This window comes from Manihot esculenta, chromosome 14, assembly GCF_001659605.2.
Source record: "Manihot esculenta cultivar AM560-2 chromosome 14, M.esculenta_v8, whole genome shotgun sequence".
NCBI lineage: Eukaryota > Viridiplantae > Streptophyta > Magnoliopsida > Malpighiales > Euphorbiaceae > Manihot > Manihot esculenta.
The window spans coordinates 16,184,816-16,192,180 of NC_035174.2; positions in this window are offsets into that span (position 1 = coordinate 16,184,816).

Below are 7,365 nucleotides of genomic sequence, written 5' to 3' on the forward strand. Positions count from 1 at the left end.
CCTAATAAATTTCTAATACAAATCAATATAAACATAAACTCCGTCTCGATCAATTGTTTATTTTAGAAAATTAATTTATTTACACTGTTCTATATAAATTTATAAGATAAAATGATGGAAATTCCCATAAAAACACATATATTTATATTACTGAGTCTATATAAATTTAGTCTACATAAAAATTACCCTCAATTTTATAATATTAGAGTGATCTCTAAATAACTCCCATGCAGAAGTTGGACATCTGCCTTTAAAAAAATTAGTTGAAATATCATATATGATATTTACTTTTTTTTTAAAACTGAAAATCTAAGTTGAAAAAGAAGTATATATTTTTTTAATTTAAATATGAAAAAAAATGAATGAAAAATTCTTACAAATTTGTCGATATCAAAACCCAATTTATTTTTTTGATAAAAAGAAGAAAGATACCCAGGTTTTTGTCCAAAGTGCAAGTAAAACCTCGGCAGTCACTAGACTTCTGAAATTATTTTCCTTGCATGAAAACATGTAAAAATCATTGCTCGGGAAAAGCAAAAATCCATGCTTCATTTCTTTGTTCGATTGACATATGAAGAAAATGTAAAAATGCTTCCAGTTACCTGTCTTGAAATGGAGAGATAATCTTCAATATTACACAAATATTACAAGAGTATTTGAAATTCACTACCATGAAGATTATATTCACAAGCTAATACATGAGGTCGTCAATGTAAGGAGTTCAAGAAAGCTCAGGAGGGACAAATTAAAAAGTAAAATATGAAATAAATAATAAAAATAAAATAAAATATTAAATTTATAAATAAGAAAGAAAAATATTAAAAGTCCTGCAAGGTCAAGAAAAAAAAAAAAAAGAAAAAGATAAAAGCTCAATCAGAATAGCACCTTAAAACCCTAATTTTTTTTTTTTGCTTTATTCTCCATCTATGGTGAATGCCATAGTGCTGATATTGTTTCTTACAAACTTCAACAGACGAACAATGATGTTTGTCCGATTCCATGCAAAAGAAGCTCGTAACCCAGCAGAAATAGAAGAGGATATACGAGAAAGAAATGAAAGAGAAGCAATGAAGTCGAGCGAAGTGATAGAAAACGGCAGAAAGAGATTCGTAAATTTGTAAAGGAAGAGAAGAATGGAATTTATATATAGAGAGAAAGTGTCTGATTATAGAAGAACCAAAGAGCATGAATAAGCATAATGGGTACTCTTTTTTCTTTCTTTTCAGTCTGTAATTTTCCGAGAAAGTGTAGGATTATCAGCAACAGAAAATGGTGATTGATTTGAGAGAAGGAAGTACAAAACGTGACTTAACCATCACTAATCTCTCTCTCTCTGTCTCACTATCTTTTATCCTCTCAGATACGTTAATTCGAAAGAATAAGAATTGCATAGGCATAGGGACTCGGATTTTCAAGTTGTTGATATTGATAGAGTAAGAAAGAGAGAGAGAGAGAGAGAGAGAATGGGCAGTTAAGAGAGAGAGAATGGGCAGTGAATTAACAGTGTGGTTGTGCAATGAATACGTATAAAAGAGAGCTAAAATGCAGTGTTGTTCTGTCGTTTTCCTTTCAGTTTCCTCTTCTGTTCATGGCTATTCTCTCTTTGACTTAGTCTTCTTGCTCATTTCTTTTGAGAAAATTTATTATTTTTTCAATCTAATTAAAAAATTGAATAAATTATAATTTAGTTTCTAAAATTATATCATAATTAATAAATTTAATAAATTAATTCTATATTTTTAAAATTAAATATTTAAAATTTTTTTATTTTTATTCTGTTCAAATACATAATTTTTCCAATTCATTTTCTATTAGTTTAAAGATAGTTGACTAATCAAATATCTAAAAATTATTTTTATTCTCAAAATTCTTTTATTGCACCGTGTTTAATGCATATAAAAAAAACTTTATATCTAAAATTCTAAATTCTCCTCTATTTGTTTTATTCTCCCCATTGAAAGTGGATGACAAGTTAATAGATATGTATTAGAAAATTTAAATATTTTATTAGTAGTTTATATATTTTTATTGCTCGTAGTAGTAGCAAAAATATTTTGGATGTATGAAACGTTTGAATGAATAAAATTGTTTGTTTTGTAATATTTGCTTTGTCTTGGTTGTGAAAGATAGAAAAAATTGAATATGTATAAATTTTTTTTATATGTGTTAGTATGATGCAATAAGAATATTGCGAAAAGAAAAGATAATTTTTAGACATTTAATAAGCCATTTATTTCTGAACCAACGAAGAAATGAATAATGGGACTACATTTGAATAGAATGAAAATAAAAAGATTTAAGTATGAATTATAGAGATTATCTATTAATTATATTATAATTCAAATAAAATGTAATTTACTTTAAAAAATATTAAAATATTATTAAAATTTTAAAATTTTTATTAATTAATTATTTTATTAATTTTATTTATTAATTTTTTATTATTAAGCTCCTATAATTTATAAAATCTATTAATTAGTCTCTTAAATTTATAAAATATTTAATATTTAATTTATTTAAAATATTTTTATAATATTTACGGTTAAAATTAATATATTTATTAATTAATAAAATTTTTAAAATCTTAAAAATATTTTAATATATTTTTTAAAATTAAATAATAAAAAACTAAATAATAATGTTACCTCGCTCCATAATTATGCTTCTCATATCCAACAACGATAATGCGGTTGCTTTACTTTGAAGGAGAGATTTATTATACTCTCAGCGTTACATCATTTTTATTCGTTTTCTATATTTAATTATTTTAAAATATTATCCACTTTTTCTTTTCATATTATATTTCATATATAATTATTATGATTTTATTTAATTTTATTTTATTTTTAATATAATTTTTTAATAATTGTATTTTTCTAAATAAAAGTTTAAAATATATTTTAATATTAATAAATTTTAATATTTTATTTTTAAATAAATATAATTAAAAAGTTAATAAAAATTATTTTTTAATTAAAGTATTTTTTTAATATGTATGAAAAATCAAAATAAATAAAAATTATACAACAGAAAAAATATTAATTAAGTTTAATGATTATTAAATTCATTTTATAATTTAATTAATTATACACACATTTTAATAAAAATATTTATTTCAATCATTATCTAACTCACTCTTAAATTTATATTTAGAATTAAACAAACCAAAATTTTAAACAAACAATCAAATTTTCTATTAAAAAAAAACTTTGAAATTAATTAACACTACAATGTAATATATACAAAATAATTATGGTTATATATATTTAAACCGTAAATATAACTATTCAAAGATCGCTATATATTTTCGCTTCTGCATGATAAAGCAATTAATTCACTTACTTTTTATAATATAAAAATCATAATTTTATTAAATATGAATTGAAATTTTTATTAAAATATATTATTATATATAACTCTTAATTGTATATTAATATTATTTTAAAAAATATAAATTTTTTCAAATATAATAAAAAATTTAATTTAATAAAATTTGATACGAAATAATTAGTTTTAAACATTACGTTAGATTTAAATCGGATCTAACTTTTATTGTCGAAGTATGATAAAGATCCATAATAACTTTTTAAAAAATAAATTTTGAGACGCACGACTTGATGAGGATGATATATATGATCACAAAGTTTGATATAAAAATTCTACGGTTTAAGATTTAATTTTATATTTTAATTATATTTTAAATATTTTTATAATTTTATATATTAAAAATTTTTTATTATAAATATCCTTCTTTATGAAACTCACTTTTTAAATTTTAAAAAATTTTAATAAAATTTTTCGATTTTTAACCATTTTTTTATATAATTTTAGTCAAAAAATAATATTGATTCTGATTAGTCTTTTATTAAAATTAAAATAGAAAGAAAAAATTATTGAGTTTAAAAAAAAATAATATAATTTAGGAGGAAAAGAAAAGGTAATTTACCAACTATTGATGAAGAAATATACTCCATGCAGCTTCTGTAGTGATGGAGTCTCGTTTATGTAAAATATAGGCAGGCATGAGTGGGCACTGGCTATTCAACCCAAGAATGACCCATGGTGAGCTCACATTGTCCAATGTTAGATAGACTGCAAACGCAAAAAGCTGTGCTACCAAAAGCTGGCTCCAAGCAGAATCATTTTAAATTTTATTAAATAATAAAAAATATTTTTGAGAAATTATTAAAAATAAAATAAAATAAAATAAAATTATGATCATCAATTTATTCAGTGTAAAAAAAATAAGGGAAAATTACTTTGTAGTCCCTGAGGTTTAACGTAATTAACACTTATGTCCCTCTATTTTGGCGACCCAACACTTAAGTCCCTCACTTTTTTTTCTGTCCAACTTCGTAGTCCTTCCATTCAAAATAGCCGTTTGGGACACGTGAATTGACAAAATTAACCTTCTTCTTTTTCTTCTTCCTCCTTTTTCTGCAACTTCTTCTTCTTCTTCTTCTTCTTCTTTCTTCTTCTTCTTCTTCTTTCTTCTTCCTTCTTCTTCTTCTTTCTTATTCCTTCTTCTTCTTCTTCTTTCTTCTTCTTCTTCTTCTTCTTCCTACTCTTTCTACAGCAGCTTCTTCTTCTTCTTCTTCTTCGTCTTCTTCTTCTTCTTCCTACTCTTTCTGCAGCAGCTTCTTCTTCTTCTTTCTTCTTCTTCTTCTTCTTCTTCTTCTTCTTCTTCTTCTTCTTCTTCTTCTTCAACTGGAGAGAGAAAGCATGAAAGAGAAAAAAAAAAAAAAAGGAATTTCACATTAAGAGAAGGGTATTTCTGGAAAAAATTATTACCTCTCACTTTTGACTCTTTGACCAAACGGTTTAAATGGACGGAAGGACTACGAATTTGGACGGAAGAGAAAGTGAGGGACTTAAGTGTTGGGTCGCCAAAATAGAGGGACAGAAGTGTTAATTACGTTAAACCTCAGGGACTAAAAAGTAAATTTCCCAAAAAATAATAATTTTGAGATAATAAAAAATAAATAAAAATTATAAAATGAAAATAATAATAATTTAATCTTTTTATTTTTATTTTGTAAATTTAAAAGTTTCTTAATTGATTATTTTCAAGTGAACATTGATAAATATTTTCCTCTTCCTGGTCTATGATAGATCTGGTTTTCTTCTGGGTCCTTTCTGGTTGGGCTCCCTGATGGGTCTCTCCATGTTCTATCTGGTGAAAGGATCTGTAAAATAAGAAAGAATGGTCAGGGGCCTACCGGGGGTGCCCTGGCAGAGGCCCTCCGACGCTCAAGTCAGATTTTATGGCTCAGAGTAGTATATTTAGGCAAGGGTTACAGAAAGAATAAAAATGGTGTCCAGGAAGGAGAAAGAAGAAGAAGAGAGAACCCTCTGCGTGGCCTCTACCGTGATATATATATCTGTCTCTCTGCCACAATGCTAGCTGTCTTCTGTCGCCTAGCTCCGTATGTACGGATGTGTCAGGCGCCTGCTCCATGCGTAACGGCCATTAATTCTCTTCTAATACGTATGATTCTCCTCTGATACGCATGCGGAAGGACCTACCAGCGGGGCATCTTGGTCATTTTCCCCTTTCCGGGCTGGGTTGAATGGTAGGGCTGAAGTTGAGCCTGGTGAGGGCCTGATTACTGGGCCGAGAGGTTTGGGCCGGTTTGATTGAGGAGTCTAGGCGGAGTCCGGCCCTGTGACTGAGCGGGCTGGACCTGGCTCTCGAGGGGAATATTGAAGCCTTCGGATCATGGACTGTTTTCATGGGCCTGGCCTTTATACCGGGGTGAAGAAATCCAGCGATCATCAATTGCCCCTTTATCTCCTCAGCAGTTTCCATGACTGGTGAGGGGATAAATCTTTAAACTCTATTCATGACCGTGCGGTCTGAGAACTGCTCTTGTCGAAAGTATCCCTTTCTTGCCTTTTTATTATTTTTGTCTGAGCGTTGGACTCTCGTGTATGTTTTTTGCCCCTGAGTATTTATGGGTTGTCTTTTCTCGAGCGTTTTGCGGGCTCTTTGTTGCCTGGACCTTTCTCTAGGCCAGCTGAGTTGGTTTAGTGTGAGCGGTCAATTCCCGAGGTCGGTGCCTCTTATGATTGCCCCTGATTCTCTGTTTGGCTTTGTATTTTGGTATGCAGTTTGCTTAGGAATCGCCTTGCCTCAATTCGGTCTGCCTATTGGGTTTTCCAGTACTGCGCTCGTTTTCTTGAGATCGGCATGATGCTTTGGTACTTTTGGCTGTTGTGTGAGATCCAAGTCTCTCTACCTGAAGACTCGAGTTCCTTTGGGAGATCGGAGTTTAACTTTTCATTTATGGTCTGTGCCCCAATCTTTATGTGAGATCGGAACTACGTTCTTATGAGTTGTTTTTGCTTGTAGCACCGGATGATCTTGGGGATTCCGGCCATTTTCGCTCCGGGAGATCTTTGAGATCTTCGCCGGTATTCTACCTCAGTGAGGTCTTCTACCTCTCAATGAGGTCTTCTGCCTCATTGAGGTCTTCTGCCTCAGTGAGGTCTTCTGCCTCAGTGAGGTCTTCTGCCTCATTGAGGTCTTCTCTTGTCAAGACCTTATTGAGGTCTTCCTTGTCAAGACCTTATTGAGGTCTTCCTTGTCAAGACCTTATTGAGGTCTTCCTTTGCTAGGACCTCAGTGAGGTCTTCTTTTGTCAAAACCTTATTGAGGTCTTCTCTTTTCAAGACCTCATTGAGGTCTTCTCTTGTCAAGACCTCATTGAGGTCTTCTCTTGTCAAGACCTTATTGAGGTCTTCCTTTGCTAGGACCCCAGTGAGGTCTTCTTTTGTCAAGACCTTATTGAGGTCTTCCTTTGTCAAGACCTTATTAAGGTCTTCCTTTGTCAAGACCTCATTGACGTCTTCTCTTGTCAAGACCTTATTGAGGTCTTCCTTTGCTAGGACCTCAGTGAGGTCTTCTTTTGTCAAGACCTTATTGAGGTCTTCCTTTGTCAAGACCTTATTGAGGTCTTCCTTGTCAAGACCTTATTGGCGTCTTCCTTTGCTAGGACCTCAGTGAGGTCTTCTTTTGTCAAGACCTTATTGAGGTCTTCCTTTGTCAAGACCTTATTGAGGTCTTCCTTGTCAAGACCTTATTGAGGTCTTCCTTTGCTAGGATGTAATACCCGGCTAGACTCCGGTATCGGGATCCCTACCGTCCGGTGGGACCTCGGATGTCGGAAACCTCTAGAAGGGTAAAACTATGATTTTATAAAGTGTTTTCATGTATTTTAATGGTTTTAAGCATGAAATTAAATGAGTTTTTTTGCATGAAAAGTCTTTGGAGGAAAACCCAGGTTCGGCCGCCGAAAGTCAAGTTCGGCCGCCGAACACGCATGCTTTCGGAGGGACTTTAGGCGCCCGAAAGTTTTGAGTGAG